This window comes from Triturus cristatus, chromosome 2_2, assembly GCF_964204655.1.
Source record: "Triturus cristatus chromosome 2_2, aTriCri1.1, whole genome shotgun sequence".
In the NCBI taxonomy this organism is placed as follows: domain Eukaryota; kingdom Metazoa; phylum Chordata; class Amphibia; order Caudata; family Salamandridae; genus Triturus; species Triturus cristatus.
Genome location: NC_140582.1, coordinates 265,597,718 through 265,615,985, shown reverse-complemented (window position 1 = coordinate 265,615,985; position 18,268 = coordinate 265,597,718).

The following is an 18,268-nucleotide window of genomic DNA, read 5'->3' as shown; positions in this document are numbered from 1 at the left end:
ACATTTATACATGCTCTCCATGCCACTGGAGTCAAGCTAACCTGGCTGATGAGGGGTAAAACCCTGAAACCAGTCCTAGGATGCTTGTTTCCAGTCAAGGGAGAACCTGGCCTGGCAGTTCAGACTGGACTGTTCCCATAGAGAGCAGGGTCAAGACTGATTTGCATATTGCTGGGTTCAAACTGGAATGGCATGGGGAGCAAGAAAACAATGGATTTAGGCCCAGATATATGTACTGGGGTGAATGTATGACATTGTTCTGTATTCTGTTCATTAGGGGTGGTGGCATTGCTATGGTTGTCAAGTCCTGCTACCCTTGTGATTGGAGGGTAGTGAATCTGGTAGGATGCGAGAGTGCATTCTTCAAGATCTCTATTAGTCATCATTTTGCTCTATCTGGCCTTCTTATTTATCGTCCTCCTGGATGTGACACTGCTTTTCGAAAGGCTCTCCCGGAATGTGTCAGCTCGCTGGCATTGGGCTGCGCTAACTTCAGCATCCTTGGAGACCTTAATCTTCATTTTGATTGCCCTCATATCTCTTCCATTAGTAGCACTTTGGCGGATTTGAAGGCTTTTCAGCTCACTCAGTTGGTTACCTCCCCCACTCATGCGGGGGGCCACATACTTGACCCTTTGTTTACAAATTTGACAGGGGCCAAGGTGGCTATGCCTAGCCCTATTGCCTGGTCCGACCACTTTTTAGTTAAAATCTCTCTTCCGATCAATGAACATCCATTTAAGCCCTTGGATAGAGTAGTGTACAAACGCCATTGGAATAAACTTAAACTGGAGGATTTTTACCATCTGCTGGAAGTGAACCCGTTAGGTCCTTATCTCAATGTTGATTCTGGGTATGACCTTTTCTGTGATTGGGTTTCTCGGGCCTTGGATGTATTGATCCCTGCGGCCTGGACGAAATGTCATCCCCGAGAACCGAGCCCTTAGTATGACAGTTCCCTGGTGCTGTTAAAAAAAGCCTGCAAACAGGCAGAAAGGGACTGGCGGAAATCCTATGAGGCTGGGAAAAAATCTCTGTATCTTTCTAAAGTCAAAAAATATCATAGAGCTGTGTGTAGAGCCGGTGCTGCCTATTATTCACAGGAATGCAGAACAAGTCTCAATCCGTCCAAGCTAATTTTTAAGGTCCTAAAGGATCTGATGGTTAAAAGAGCTCCGGCGGCGGAAATTTGTTCTGTGGCCCGCTGTGAAGATCTGGCCTCTTTTTTCCTTGAAAAGGTTCAAGTTATCTACCGTGCCTTTTCCTCCACTGAGCCGGTAGTTGAGCCCACAAGCCCCACACCGACTATAGGTGAGGCATTAGCATCATTCCCTAGTTTATCGATGGTGTTATTTTTAAAACTTGCCCATAAGATAAAATCTGGCTCGCCAGCGGATCCCATGAGGCCAGCTCTGTTTAGAGACTCTGCCACTATCTGCCTCCCTCCGTTGCGTCATCTTATAAATCTTTCTCTTGCCGCAGCGGCTGTTCCAATTAAATGGAAACAGGCTGTTGTAACACCCATCTTGAAAAAGCCCACAATGGACCCCCTAAAACTCTAGAGCTATCGCCTGATTTCTCTCCTCCCTTGGGCCGCCAAAGTTGTTGAGTCTCACGTGAACGAGGTGTATTACTTGATCTCAGTGCCGCGTTTGATACGGTCTCGCATAGGATTCTACTCCAACGTCTCAGGGAGGCGGGTGTTATAGGCATTGCTCTCGACTGGTTCCGCTCTTTTCTTACTGATCGGACCTTTAAGGTTGCTACTCCGCCTTTTGAGTCCAAATTCTATTCGCTGGAGATGGGTGTGCCTCAGGGCTCGTCGTTGAGTCCCACGTTATTCAACCTCTATGTGAGACCGCTGGCGGATGTCGTCAAGCATTGGGGCTTGACAATCGTCTCCTATGCTGACGACACGCAGCTGGCGGTTGCCCTGAGTGGGGACTCCGACCTTGACGCCCCCAGATTCCGGGATGGTCTCTTGGCGGTGGCTAGCTGGATGAATGCCAATTGCCTTCAACTAAATGCAAAAAAAAACGAGGTCATGATTGTGGGTAAGCGGACGGATCTTTGGGGTGACAGGTGGTGGCCTCCGGAACTGGGTGTAACTCCTGTTCCAGTTTCAGAGGTAAAGAACCTGGGGGTGTGGTTAGATTCTGTCTTGAGTTTCAGTGTCCACACAAAAAAAGTGGCGGCTACATGTTTTGGCATTTTGCGAGGGCTGCGACCCATCTTGAGGTTCTTTGATGCTTCTACCAGACAGCTGGTCATACAGGCATCCATACTATCGCGGCTTGATTTCGCCAGCTCGCTCCTGCTGGGGGCCAACCAGGCTGAAATTGCCCGGATGCAACGTGTTCAGAATGCCGCAGCAAGAGCCCTGGTAGGCTTACCGAGGTTCTGTTCTGCGGAAAGTACCATCCGTGCTTTGCACTGGCTGCCTATGGCACAGAGGATCCATTTTAAGACCCTGTGTCTTTCTTTCAAGATCCTCAAGCGGGCCTCTCCTCAGATTCTTGCCAATCTTTTGGTACCCTACGTGCCCTCGCGCTCTCTTAGATCTCTGGGTCAAAACCTGGTGGTGACCCCGCGGTTTAGGCTATGCAGGGCCGGAGGCCGGTCCTTCCGGGTTTTGGCTGCAAAGTTGTGGAATTCTCTTTCACCCCATATGCGTGAAATGGACGAGCTTCTGAAGTTTAGGAGGGCCATCAAAACGCATTTGTTTCCTTCCTCACTCTAGTATGTTGATCTGCGCGCTTTTGCCTCTGTATAGCTTTGTTGTGTTGGGACCTTTCTTTAAGCGCCGGGACGCCCCTTGGCTGGGGCAGCTGTGCGCTATAAAAGTACTTTTAACATAACATAACAATTGTTCTTTACACACATTTATACAGCGCACCGCCGCCCATTTCGCCAGACACCCAGGCAACCTATTTGAGTAGGCTACAGCTCTGGGTATTAGATAGGCAGGCGAGAGAGCCATTGGGTGGTCCGTGATGACACATGCGATTCAGGCAGCTATAAAAGCATGGCCACAGGTAAGACCCTTGACCTGGTGCCTCCCTGCAGAACTCTATTCAGCATATGCTTTAAAGTTAGCTCCCCGATTGGAGGCCTTATATGCAGAATATGTCAGACAGGGGAGATTGCCCGAGTCCACGCGCAACGCAGTTGTTATCCTGCTCCCCAAGTCGAATGCTCAGGGGGCCCGTACCACGGACTTCTGCCCACTCTCTATGCTTAACATGAACTTTAAGATGCTTAGCAAAATCTTGGCACTCCCTTTACTCCCGCATATGTCTACCCTCATCTATGAAGACCAAAACGGGTTTATCCCATCACAGAATACCTCCCTTAATCTGCGGAGACCATACTCTATACTGTATCATCCAGGGCTTCAGTCTTTTCCTCAGGCTGCCTTCTTGTCCATTGAGCTAGAAAAAGCCTTCAACACGCAACAGTGGGACTATTTGTTTGAAGTTATGGGGAGAATGGGCCTTGGCAACGGCTGGATACGGTGGGTGAAATTGTTATACGAAGGTTCCACAGCTTGCGTCAGGACAGGCAAAGCGGTATCATCACTATATGAGATCTTCTGTGGCACCAGGCAGGGATGCCCTTTATCCCCGGAAATGTTTTCCCTGGCCACCGAGCCCTTGGTGGAATTGTACAGACACTGGGGAGTGGGTATGGGATTGACTGTGGGAGGATATGAACATATTATCTCCCTATTTGCTGATGACCTCCTGCTATCTTACGAGATGCCTGACCCCCTGAGTTCATACACGTGTATGATTGGCATTGTGACACCATGAGACACTTTTACTTCTGGATGAACCCCCAGACCCTGCATGCCCCTTACCCTGGCCCAACCTTGACTATTTGTGGAAAAGCTGTTTGTAGTGGCCACCCTGCACTAGTAAGTTGTTTTTTTTCTTACAAATTCACTGAAATGAGACATATACTGTAGGCTTCCCCACAGACACCCTGTTTGACTGAGGCCAGGTCACCTTCATCGTGAATGTGTAATTAGCTAACTGATGTATGACCGCAGCGCACACCCTTATGGTACTCCCAAAGATGACATGATGTATGACTATATTGTGTATTATACCTGTTCTATTTGGCTGCTAACACGTAATTGGCTGGAATGGATATATACCAAAAGTTGGATATCATCTATTATTTGCATAGCAGGTCTTATTTGAAAAAATGATTCCTGTACTTGTTGTATAAGTATCTGCCAAACTGTCACTAATACTAAATGTCAATAAAAATATGTTTGAAAGACAAATAATTAAAGTGGCAGAGAGAGGTCAGAATCAGCCATTTATTTACAATACTGTTCCCATGCAAGGAGGTTATCAGCAGTGACCCCGTAATGCACGGTGTTAATGGGATTCAAAAGCAAGGTACAGGACAAGATGTCTTGATTGATTCAAGAACAGGTGTTGATGTGCCAACTTTAAAGAAAACCAACACCTGCCATTTATGAGGCAGGTTGGGTCATTGGAAACGTAATTGTCGATTTATGCTGGTAATATGGTTATTGGAAATCAGATTCAGAATGGTGGATTTGTACAGTCCCAAGAGAATAATATGGTTCAGACACAACTTGGACAGAGACAATGAGTCCAGAATGCTAATGTACCCCAAGCTCAACTGCAAATTAGAAATACTTTTATTTGATTTGTTAAAATCTTAAAAGGGTGGGACGTACCACCATGTGGAAAACAACATCATATAAAGTGGAACATATCCCCATGTACTGGGCAACATTGATCAAATGTTCATAATAAATAAAAAGAGAAAAAGACAACAAAAAAGGCGAAACATGCCCTCGTGTGCTGGGTAACATTACGCAAGTGTGCATGCTGAATAAAACCAGAAAAGCGATTTTTAGAAGGAGAAGGATAGCCCTTACATTAGAAGATTCGAACCACCAGAAGATTGTTATAACAAGGATGCAGCACACGTTAAAACTTGTGCTTGAATAAGCATTACTATCCCTCCAAGCTCAACTGATGCAAATTCTACAAGACCTGATGCCACAGCAAAATGCAAATGTCACAAGTGTCAGAGGATACAATGCAAATCTGGTCCCCAATGTAAATACAAACCCTTTTGTAAATCAGAATATGTCTCAACAATATTCCATCACCCAAACAGATGATTTCAGCTCAGACATGTTGCAATGACGTGACCTGAGAGAGGAGGAGAATTGTGTACTTGAAGCAATATTAGAGGTAGACCAGAGTGGTCCATACTTGGATGGCAAGATGAATGTCCCATTCCTTGTCACCACTGGTGCTACCCGCTCTACTTTAAGAACAGAGGAGGTTCCTAACCTACCCCTCTCGGGAAAAAGAATCCAAGTTGTAGAAGTTGCCAATAAACAAATGAGTAGCCCTGTTTCATGAGCTGTGCCTGTCAAAATAGGGTCTTTTGTTGATCATCACTGATTTTTGGTGTGTGATTCTAGTCCTGCCAATCTTCTTGGATGAGACCTTTTATGTAAATAAATTGTTCCATTTGCTGCACACCAAATGGTATTGAGTTTCCTACTCATGAGGAAGACATTATCTTCAAACTTGCCAAACAAAGATCTGACATCGGAATGTACCCCTTAAGGACTAAAGGTGACTTGCCCTTAGAATTGAGAGACACAGTGTTGCCTGAAGTCTGGGACTTCTCGGGTTAAAAAATCGGACTTATTAAAGGTGTTGAGCCAGTCTGTATCACCATAAAGCCCCATGCTGAGTTTGCAAGAATCCCGCAATACAATTTGACCCCTGAAACATATGCTGGGATAACTCCTGTGATTGACTCAATGATTGAGCAAGACATTCTGAAGGAGACCTTGGGTAGTCCATGTAACTCACCCATCATGGGTTTACAGAAGCCCAAAGGAAAGTATCACATCATCCAAGACCTGTGAAAGGTCAACTCAGTAGTGGTTCCTTGCTGTCCTTCGGAACCAAATCCAGCTGCGATTTTGTTTCAGATTCCACGTGAGGCCAAGTGATTCTTTGCCAAGCCCTTTTTCTGTGCCATTGCATGAGGATATCCAGTTTCTTTTTGCTTTCCATCTCAGCAGCCCTGTCTTGGCATGGGGCAGAGTCCCAAAAGGGTATACGGAGAGCCTCTCGATTTTCAATAAGATTGTCAAGAAGAATTTAGAGTCTTTAGTGATGCCACATCATTCAGTTTTAGTTCAGTATATCAGCGACCTATTGGTGGTGTCGAATAACCAGCAGGCTTGCAAATGTGACACTATTGCCTTGCTGAACTACTTATCTGAGAATGGAAATAAAGTGTCCCTATCTAAGTTACAATTTTGCAAAAAGGAAGTCCTGTATCTAAGACATCACATTGAGAAAGAATCAAGGAGGGTGTTCCAAAGAAAGAATTTTAGCGATTCTTGAAATGAATCCGCCTACTTCCCAGAAAGAAGTCCGAATGTTCTTGGGAATGGTGGTCTACTGTCGACAGTGGATGGAAAGACACTGCCTGGCTGAAGTGCATGTACCACGTACAATCCAGAGGGTGCTGATGGATCTCTCCTGAGTGACAGTGATGAAGAAGGGCCTGCAGTGAGGAGATCAAAGTGAGCAAGAGTACCCTATCAAAGATTATCCTCACCTGAATAGACTTACTTGGCAGCCAATGTTTGTGAGAGAGCAGGGAACAGAGGTGGAGTGCAATAGAGAGTGAAGGTTTTGCTGTGGTTTGGGCACTGAAGAAACTGAGACCATACTTGTTTAGTGCTCACTTCCTCATTCAGACTGACCACAGGATCCTGAGGTGCTTCATGCAAATAAGGGGTTGAAAATACAAAATTTCAAAAACAAATCATCAATTTAGACACTTATATACCCATTTATTCTTCCATCGACCTTGAGATATACATATATAAAACATATGTAATTTTCAGAAAAACACACATTCACTGGATGATGTCATCAGTGATGTCATCAGTGATGTCATTTGAGATGTCATCAGTGATGTCATGAGTGATGTCACTGACCACGTCATGAGTGATGTAATATGTGACGTCATCAGCAGTGCATTGCGGGCGCGCGAGTTATAGTTAGCTGAACTAACTATAACGGGGGGATTTCAATGGTTTTGTACGAGTGAAAAGTCCAGCTAACTATAACGCCCCTGAAACCTATGGTTTCTTCAGTGAATTTCTAAGATATTTTTAAATGCTAATTCCTAACTATAACGTGCGTGAAGCCTATGGTTTTTTCAGTGAATTTCAAAGGTTTTTTAAATTCTAATTTCTAACTATGCCTACAGAGATAGGACATGTGAAGAAAGAAGAAAAAACGCACAGAAAGAAAAAAAGGAAATGCAGAAAGAAGCAACAGAAGTCCTCAAAGACGAAGAAAAGTGCAGGAAGAAGGATAACGTGCAGAAAGAACAAACAGAAGAGCAGAAATAAGCCTTGTTGCAAAATCATCCTGTACCCTCAAATTTTTCAGACGGCTACTGGTGGTAACTGTGTCTGACTAACCAGTCCTAGAGCCAGTGCTATGTTAAAAGACACTCAGAAGTGTGAAAACACCTACATACACTAGGGAACACTATGCGTTGGGGTGTAGGGTTATGAGTCAAAAACTCCTCCTCAATTCGTTTGGTGTAAAGAATAGTCAGAATTTCGCTCGATGGCTAAAATTGGGCCAGGGCTTTTTCAAGGCTTATGTTTTGAGGTAGTAGCACGTCATATTAACATTGAAGATTTGTATTCAGTAGTTCTTCACAATAAAACAAAACAATTTCTTACCTAGGAGGGATGCACACTGGGAACAAGTCCTGTCTGTTCGCGTCACCTCTGCTCTGTGTCGGCTGTTAGCTCTGTTTCAGTGTGAAGAAAGAAATAAAGATAAAAAAACAACCTGGGATGTAACTCCTATGTTGGATTATTTGGAAAAAGAACTCTTTATTCTATAACAAATAAAACAAACTCTTGTACTTATCAAAGTACTCTGGCTATTCTTTACACCAAACGAATTGAGGAGGAGTTTTTGACTCATAACCCTACATATGTACTTTCTCTTGAGGCCATAGTGGTCCAGTGCCTAGAGTCAATTTCCTCTAAAAATAACCTATATATACATTGGGCAATTTTATCTGGAACTGGGACCCCAGGACCTTGGAAATTCTGCACTATGCGTTGGGGTCCCCCTGTGATTAGCATGACCTCCTCTGTAAGCCCCTAGTATATAATAGGGCAGGGGATTAAAACTACCTCTTAAAAGGCGCCACAGGGCGTGTTTGCTCACGTCACCTCAGGCCCCGTCCCCTCCCTTCTCCACTGTGTAAACACGCCCTGTGGCCATTTTAAGTTGGGAGATTAAGTTCCCTTGAATCCTGAGGGTCCCTAGGGTCCAACTAGACCACTAGGTACCTCCAGTAAGCGCCACAGAGCTGCGTTGCAGAGAGATGTAAAAAGGGGCACGGCCTGGACCACCTCTCTGCAATGCAGCTCAGTGGCGCTTACTGGAAGCACTTGGTGGGCTAGTTAGCCCCCAGGGGCCCTCAGTATTGAAGGAAAATTATATCCCCAATTTAAAACGTGCCATAGTGCGTGTTTGCACACGTCACCTCAGGCCCCGTCCCCTCTCTTCACCACTGTGTAAACGCGCCCTGTGGCTGTTCTAAGTTGAGAGATTAAGTCCCCTTGAATCCTAAGGGTCCCTAGGGTCAAACTAGACCACTAGGTACCTCCAGTAAGCGCCACAGAGCTGCGTTGCAGAGAGGTGTAAAAAGGGGCTTGGCCTCAGAGCACCTGTCTGCAGCGCAGCTCCCTGGTGCATACTGGAGATGCCTGTTGGGCTAGTTGGCCCTCAGGGACCCTCAGTATTGAAGAGGAATTAATTCCCCAATTTACAACTCGCCAGGGGGCGCGTTTGCAGAGTGCTGCAAGGAGGGGGCGTGGCCTCCAGCACGATGCCAGTCTTTTATTTATTTTAATTTTTTAAGAAGGCGGGCTGTGTGGTTCCCCTTCTTATTCTAATTTATTGGCCCTGATGACCCCATCCCCCAGGGCCTGTCTCCTAATTATATTTATAGACACACCTAGGACATGCTGGACAAACCGTACGTACCTATCACCATGACGATTGGCGTGATATTCATTAAAAGGCGACTATGCATACAATGAATCCACTTGGAATGTATTTACACCACTAGTGAAGCTCTGACATGTCTGATGCCCTACCGTGCCTAATCCCGGTAGACACCCTTGTCGTTTATTTATACAAACATGGGTAGCTATTGACGGGCACATTTAATACACATGCACACCAAGCCATTCAAAGGGGATTCGACAAAAATTCGACCAAAACTATGCAAGAAACCCCCCTCACGGTTAATAAAACACACATCCACTGCCGGATGTGTAATACTTTTTATTTTACTCTCTGGAAAGGGGACGAACATCACTTGAGAGTCACAGCGCGCTCCTGGCAGAGCCCAATGCTGTGTTACACCCACCATTGCCTGCTGAGTGCCACACACCTCTGTGTTGTATTCCACTAGCTAGTGCATATGCTATGACACTCTCTAGCCCATGTGCACTGTAACACCACCCCGTGAATATGTCATGCCACACTTGTCTTCGCACGGGTTATATTGCCCCATCTAACGTGCCTTCCTCGATGCCTATGTTATAATGCACAGTGCTATGCCATACATATTACAATCTGGGATCCATATCTTTGTCACAGTGCATATGCAACGTTACACTCCCCAGCACATATTTTATATTACAACTTTAGAGACTAGTTAGGTTACACAACACTGCCCTGTGCATATTACACTCCAAGGCGCATATCGCATAGCACGCGCTAGTGCCTGTGCTATCTCGCGCTCTCCAATGAATCTGTCATTGCGCACAATGTATTGCATATTATATTTCACGCCCGGTTCATCTTATATCACACTTTTTGGTGCATAGTTTATACCATACACTATATCTAGTTTTCATTTTCAATCGTGCTCTCAGGACTATGTTCTCTATAAAACTGTGTTCACCTACCCTTTTCACGGGCATTACATTTTGCGATAGGGGGTTGAGGGTCAGGGGGTGTTTCTGCCAAGTGAGCCCTGAGTCACAGTCACAAACGTCCTCTTCTTCCTGAATAAAAGTGAGATTATGCTGCATACTTGTTCATATTTTAAGTAGTTCGCACAGATACACGTTTTAAAAACAATAAAGTTCCTAATACCCGCCTTCTCTGAACAGTTAGCTTGCTGCCCCATCCCCCTCCTCCCTATCCTCTGTTGTGTGAATCCATGGACTAGCCTCCTCCCTCCTGCCATGCATGGTCTGATGTGCTGCCACTGCCCTCAATTTAGTATGATGTACCAGTCCACTCCTCCTGCCCTCCATTGCCCAATTCTATGCCCCATCATTGACCTCCTGCTTAAACTCTGTGCTTAGCTTGCTGCCCCTATTCTCCTTCCCCCTGCCCTCCGATGTCTTTGTGCATGCCCCTGCTCCATCCTTTTTGCCCACCATGTTCCATGGACCTGCCACTCCTATCTACTCTGAGTTTTCTGTTGAGCTGCCACTCCCCTCCCACCTGCCTAGCATTGTCAGATGACTGTAACCTGTCCCTGCCACCTCCACCCTGCCTGTCCACATGCCATGCCCCTATCCTCTTCCTCCTGTCCTACATGGTCCATTGTACTGCCACACCCTTCTGCCCTCCCTGGTCTGTTGTGCTGCAACTGCTCCTCCTGCCTGCCCCGTGCGGTCTGTTGTGAGGCCCCTTCCCCTGAACTTCCTTGTCTGTGCACAGGTCCTGACCCTCCCTTCTATCCTCCATCGTCCTTTGTGCATGCCCCTGCACCCTCCTTCTTGCCCATCATAGCCATTGTGCTACCACTAACCCTCCCACTTGCCATGCATGGTCTTCTGTGCTGCCATGGCCCCTCCCACCTTCCCTGTGTGGTCAGTTAGCTGCCCCTGAACCCCTCCAACCTTCCCTCCATGGTCTGTGTGTATGCCATCACAGTCTCACTGTTGCTCTTCGTGGTGTGTCTTGCTTCTAGTGCCCATCCTGCCTGACCTCCATGGCTATCTTGCTGCTCCTGCCCTGCCCCCTTGCCCCCAGCCCTCTGTTTACAAGTGCAGACCCCTACTCCCTCCCTCCTGGCTTGTCTGTTCCATTGTAATGCCCCTGATCCATCCCTCCTGCCCTTTATGGTCTGTTATGCTGCAGCTTTCTCTCCTGTCTGTCCATTATGGTCCTGCCTCTTGCCCCTCTGTTCTCTGTTGTCCATGTGCATGGTCCTGTCCCCTCCCTCTTGCTTTCTATGGATTGTTGTGCTGCACTCCCGTCCCGCATGCCCTGTGTGGTGTATTGTGCTGCTGCAAACCCTGATGCCTGCCCTGCAGGGTCAGTTTGGTGCACCTCTCCATGTCCCTCCTGTCCTCTGTTATCCAAGTCCATGTCCCACCCCATTTCTTTCCATGATCCAATGTACCATACTTGCGAACATTTTGAACTTGGTAAGAGGGAGATTTTGAAAAAAACTGGGGTATTGATTTTCCCCTTTGAGTTACATTGAAAAAGAGGAGATTGTAGACAGGAGACAGATAAAATAAAGCCCATTTGAGCTTAAAAACATTGGACGTTTCCTGGCTGAATCGGGTCTGTTGGCATGTATGGTTGTACTACCATTGCCTCTTCCTTCTGCCCACAATGGTCTATTACATTGCCACAGCCTCTCTGGCAAGTACTGTATTGTTGGTTTGTTGCCCCTGCCCCCCTTTCCACTGCCCTCCATAGTCTGTTGTGCTGCCACGGCCCTTCCTGCCTGCTCAGTGTGGTTAAATTGTTGCCTTTGCACCTTCCTACCTGCCTTCAATTTTCAGAGTCCGTGCCCCTGGCCTCTGCCTCTCAACAGTATCCTAATGAACAACTAGATTGCTAACATTCTATATTTATTACAAAAGTGTGGAACGCCTGATGTCATCTTGATGTAATCAAAACTGTAATACCTAGAGCATTTCCTTTAGAAATTACATATATGAGAGGGTCTTATTAGCATCAAAATTATGGTTAGTGCTCTAAAAGACTAAAATAAGGACATATTTTCTGAGTTTTCAAATAGCGAGAAAGCACTTTTAAATTATTTGTTACCTTTCTGTTTTTTTATGCAGTTGACCACTTGATTAAATGTTGCACTTAGGGGAGAGGATGTGGTGTTACTTCCAGAACTGCAGACTTTGCAACTGGGGAACCAGGTTGGAGTTTCTGCTTCAGCTCGACATTCTGTGATTCTGGTCAAATCACTTAGTCTCCCCATGTCTACAACCAAAATGAATTTGTTCTTGTGTGATGTAACCAATGCTCATGTAAAGCACTCCAATAACTGACAAGTCTGCACTATATAACACTGCAAAAACACAAAATAATAAGTGTTTTGCACACTTCTGTCATTGGGCTATATTTGGGCTACATCTGGGTGATTTTGGGCTACATTTGGGCTCTTTTGTCTCCGGTGGCCATCTTGGGAGATTTATTTGTTATGAAGTTTCCTAATTTCCTCATGTACTGCAGTCTCCTCAGTAGGAAATGCTTTCAGTTCATCATCATCATCATCACTTTATTCGGTTATAAAATACAATAACCATCAAAGTACAGTGTTAAAAAAGAATAATTTACAACAATAAAATCCTTATCAAACATGAATGTTTTGGAGATCACATGATCATTGTTTTCCTGCATCTAAAAATATTTTTAAGAAATACAGTAACAGAAGCGATGACGAATTCATTCTCTAAAAATTGCAAAGCTAAAAGGGCGGGGCGACAACGTCTTAGACCAAAGGACTTTAAAACTGGTGCAATCCATCTCTTTCTTGGTACTTCATAATATTTACAAAATAAAATAATATGGATGGTGGATTGCATAGAGGTACCATCACAGGGGCATTTACACAAATGTCTAGACCAGTCATTCATCATAGGAAAACTTAGGAGTCTAAATATCAAATTAAATCTGAAACGGGTCAACAAAAGACGATCAAAATCATAATCAGTTAATGATAGATATAATTGAATAGTAGGTGAGGACAGGGTCAAATAATGGGCTTGAGCAGTGGGTTTTTTCATCTCAACAGCTGTTCTTTTTTCGCCCAGATAGTCTATGCAGCAGGTCTTAAGCTCTTTCCTGAAGATGGTGCGCATAGCACTGGGATCTATATAGTATTCAGTATGTCCTATATCTGACATGAATTTTTTCACATATTCCAGCCACCTAATGAATTTGGCACCGTCAGATTTCAGTGCATCGGTCAGTAGGTAACGATTAAATCCTGTTTCCTCTGACATCCAGATTCTGTGCCATAAAAGAATGGGTTGGATATTAATAATATCTTCCAAGTATGGAATACCCAGTTCCATGTGTACAATATAAGTTGAGGTGCTTTGGGGTACTGCTAAAAGAAACTTAAAAAACATGTTTTCCTCAATCTGCATGATCTTTGTGTCAGCGTAACCCCAAACACCTGCTCCATAGGTGGCAATGGAGACACATTTAGCTTTATAAATGTGTATCAGTTCAACCGATGGACGCTTACCTAATTTTCGGCTGAAGTTAGACAGGGCCGCTAATGCCCTGACGAACAACAGACGTCTACTCTTGATCGCCTCAGTCCAGCTTCCTGTCCTCTCAAATAAGATCCCTAGATAGGAGAATGTTTTTGTTTGCTCGATTGGACTAGTGTTAATAAATATGGTCTTAGCCCTCCTATTTGTCCCTGCCCCACAGTTCATGGTATAAGTCTTTGTGCAATTTATAGACAGTCCCAAGTTTGACATGAAGCCAGTAAAAGAATTAACTACCTTTTGAAGTGCAAGTGGGGTACAGGCCATTAAAACAGCATCATCTGCGTACATAAGTGCCGGGATGTAACGCTTAGCTGCCTTGAGTAGGTCCCTACACTCTTTAATTAAAACAGATTCTAAACCATTTATATATAATGTGAAAAGATATGGGGCAAGGACGCAGCCCTGCCTCACCCCTTTCTCAATTCCAAAGTGCCTCGTGCATTCTCCATTTCTTCCATATCTTACCTTAGCCCTGGCTCCGGAGTAGAGTTCCCTTAAAAAAGCAATAATTAAAAAATCTACGCCGAGGCCTTCTAAAATCAACCACAGCTTATCATGCATGACGCAGTCGAAAGCTGCCGTTAGGTCGACAAAGGTCATAAAAAATCTACTCTTTTTTGCCTTAGTATATTTTTCCATCAAAATGTGGAGGTTCAGCCCCTGTTCAACTGTGCCCAAACCCTCGCGAAACCCATATTGGAGGTCACTAATAATGTCTTGTTCATCGGCCCAGGTCTGCAATCTGTTAAGTAAAACCCGGCCTATAATCTTGGTAGTAGAGTCCAACAGCGATATCGGACGATAGCAAGCTGGGTTCGATCTGTCGCCCTTTTTAAAAATTGGTACAATCAGGGATTCGTACCAAGTTGGTAAAAAGGCACAATTACAGGCGTTAGAAACCTGGGTTAAAAGAGGACCCCATAAAGCTGTATTAGATTAAAAAAGGTCCGCAGGAATGCCATCTGGGCCTGGAGCTTTACCAGAGGGGCTAGAATCGATAGCTACAATAATTTCATTTAGAGTAAAATTCATTTTAAAATCATGTACTATGTCCAGGGTATTGGATGTGGGGGCTTATTCCTCTAAAGTTGGGTTATTATACAGGTTAGAGTAATGTTTGACCCATTCAGATTCCGAAATGGCAACCTCCATTACCGCCGATTCCTTATCTGCCATAAAAGGTGAATTCACCACTTTCCAAAAGGCAGAAAAATCACGACTATCTGCAGCATCACGTAATGCCCGCCAGGTGTTTTGTTTTAGGGTAGACTTAGCATTTTTAAGAGCATTTTTATAATTGCGTCTTGCCTCCCTTATGTGTTCAGTGTTTTTGACTGTTGCATGAATACAATTTTTAAGATAAGTATATGCTTTTGAGCATTCAGCATTAAACCAACCTTGTTTGCTTCTCGGGGTCCTGTTGTTTTTAGCAGTTAGTGAGTCTTTTATATATTTGGAGATTGTCAAAAAGTTTTCCCTAATCTCATTGCTAGGTGTGGTCTCATCTAGACATTTAAAAAACATACTTTTACAGTTGCTAACAATATTTGAAATAAGTTCGTTAGTATTTACATTGGACCATTTCAATGGTTACCCATTTTGTCTAATGCCGACAATGTGGTCTACATTGTCAGCAACAGTTGATCTAGCGTTAGTGCTCTGATTAAGCATAGTTACATCAACACTGAGGGGGAAATGATCACTTAAGGCTATTTCGTATGTCATAAAATTATTGATAAAAGAGGAGTATCTGCATGAAGACAAAATAAAATCAATTGTAGATGATAGGCCTCGAGCATGAAAAGTAGGGGTAAAAGGAATCAAAGGGGAGCACAATCTATTGACAAATCCTAAGTCAAGGGTAAACATTATGTCATTTAAAGCATCCCCATATAATGTATGTGGGAAATGGGCAAAACTATCCCCATTACCATACGTTAACCCACAAACATCGTCATCGATATGTTTACAAAAGGGAGAATTAAAATCCCCACCCCAAATCACAAACACCTTCTTTAATCGGGTAATTAGTGTGTGGAGAGAGCAACTCAATGACCTCATGATATCTAAAACCAAAGCCGGTGACATATTATTATAAAAATTTACGATTACTAGACAAAAAGTACTATCTAGATGGAGGGTCACAATATGATAATAGGGATCGGTAGAAATGAATTCAATTTTTACAACAATAAGATAATTGGAAACATATGTGGACAGGCCCCCCTTGGCTCTGCCAGATGTTGTTGCAGTGGCAGGCGTATAAAATGTTTTATAACCATTGATATGTAGGGGGTCTTGCATCCAAGTTTCTTGTAGGTTAATTATATTAAAAATATCAATAAACTCAGTCCATAGGGGATTATCCACCTTTGATTTTAGCCCTGCAATGTTCCAAAATAATATTTTGCTCTGGACCTCTAGACCTCTTCCATGATCATTTGTCCCTGCTTTATTGTCTTGAAGTTGCGGCAGACCGATGTGTCGTGCTGGCTTGAGAACTCCCTCCATGGTACTGGTAGCCATCAGATCTCGCTCTAGACCGATGCTTTCTAGATCATTATGTGCGAGTGGCTCATCTAAGGTGGTGATGGTTAGTGAGTCAGGGAGGCTCTTTCTGGCCACCCGATCCTTGGTATTGGGTATGTCTATGCGGGGAGGTTCTTCCATTTGTTGTCAATCAACTAAATTAAGATTTGAAAAAGTTTCAAATCTATTTTGAACAGGGACATTAAATCGACTTGGCGGACCCAGTGTGAAGGTTTCCCTAGTGTGGGCAGATTTGCTAAAACTGGCAGGGTGGTAAAAAAAGCCTAGCGGCACCAGATTAATGCCCTGGGTGATGGTCGAAGAGGGGCCCGCTCTGTACAATATTTCGCGGACCAAGTTTGGGGTTTTAAATGATAAAATCACACAGTCCCCCCTCGTAAGCTTCTGGCCTTTACCAATCCACGGTGCCCTTCTGGCCAGCTTAAAATCATCATACAACCTTTCTGTGAGGCCAGTTCTAGAACCTAACCAATGTAGTGACTTGTTTCTTAAGCGCTCCCACGATTCCGTGGTCCCCTTTGGGAGGCTCGGTACATTTGTTAGCACGGCTACATATGGGGTGGCTGCTGGTGGCAGATCCGGGTTATTTTTGCATTGATCATCTACATGACCCTGCCCAGTGATAATAGGGGAGTGTTTTGGGCCCCGGACTTTTGTGGGCGTGGTTAGGTGATGGATAATTGGATTAGTCTCTAGATTAGGAGAGGGGTTGTGCGCTAGCCTACGTTGGGAGTCTCTAGTCTGTTCCTCATTACTGACAAACATAGTGCCAACCAATTGGCAGTTTTCTCTCATTTCGCTACCTGCCATCTTAGATTTGTGCATATCTAATAAGCCCACGGAGAGTTGTTGAGTGTTACTAAGACTGGTATGTACTAATTCTTCTAGCTTCCCAATCCTATTAGTTAAATTGTCTAATGTTATTCTAATGAAAGCATCCAGAGAGTCCAGTTTATCATTCATCTTAATTACCTCCTTTTCAATGTGAGCATTCAAGGAACCTAGTTGCTTGCCCCTATCCCCTAATTTATGCTGGGCTGGCGGGGGTGCCTTTTTATAAGTCTTTTTTCGCAACATCGGTTGCGGTAATACCAGCGGTACACTTAAATTCCCCACAAATTTTGGGGTGGGGGCAGGATTTCTGGCTCGCTTCGGGGGTGGTTGACCTTCCTGCTCATGATCGCTTTCTATAATATGGTCTGATATGTTCACACTGCACCCATTATTAATGGTATTAGCTGGTACGGGTACAGCTGGAGTGTCAGAACACCCCTGAATAATATTATCAGCTATTGGGTTTGTGATGGGTTCTAGATTAGCCGTACTTATCGAGTCCTCAACAGTTAAAATCTGTTGCTCAATTACTCCCACTGCCCCAGTTAGATAAGTAAGTAATGTCTGACATGAGCGCGTCTGTGGGTTCAATTGTCTATTAGCATTATGGGGAGCGGTTTGTGCCTTATGTTTTCCCACATCTAAGACACTCCAGCCTCACGCTGCAGTGCGCTTTACCCTCCCTCCTTGAATAGTTATAACAGTTAGGGAACGGATCACAATCACATTCAGTACGTATTGGCTAGGAGCGCAAACACGAGGGTGTAACAGTAACGAAGCCCACTCACACAATACCTTACAGGCTCTGGGGTCGTGGCCCAGTCCAGTCTACTACAGTCTATGACGGGCGAAGACGGGCCCGTCTTGGCCCGGTCTTGGCCCGGGCACGCCCGCGCGCGTACCGCGATGCGGGTCCGCGTCCGTAGTTTTAACATCCCTCCAGGGAACGGCGGCAAAGTGCTCAGTGCGTCAGCAGCAGGGCCAGGGCTCAGGGTAAAGTGCAAGGTGCCAGGTGCTCTCTAGCGGTCTCCCACCGATGCGGGACCGCGTCCGTAGTTTTAACGTCCCTCAAGGGACCGGCGGCAAAGTGCTCAGTGCGTCAGCAGCAGGGCCAGGGCTCAGGGTAAAGTGCAAGGTGCCAGGTGCTCTCTAGCGGTCTCCCACCGATGCGGGACCGCGTCCGTAGTTTTAACGTCCCTCCAGGGACTGGCGGCAAAGTGCTCAGTGCATCAGCAGCAGGGCCAGGGCTCAGGGTAA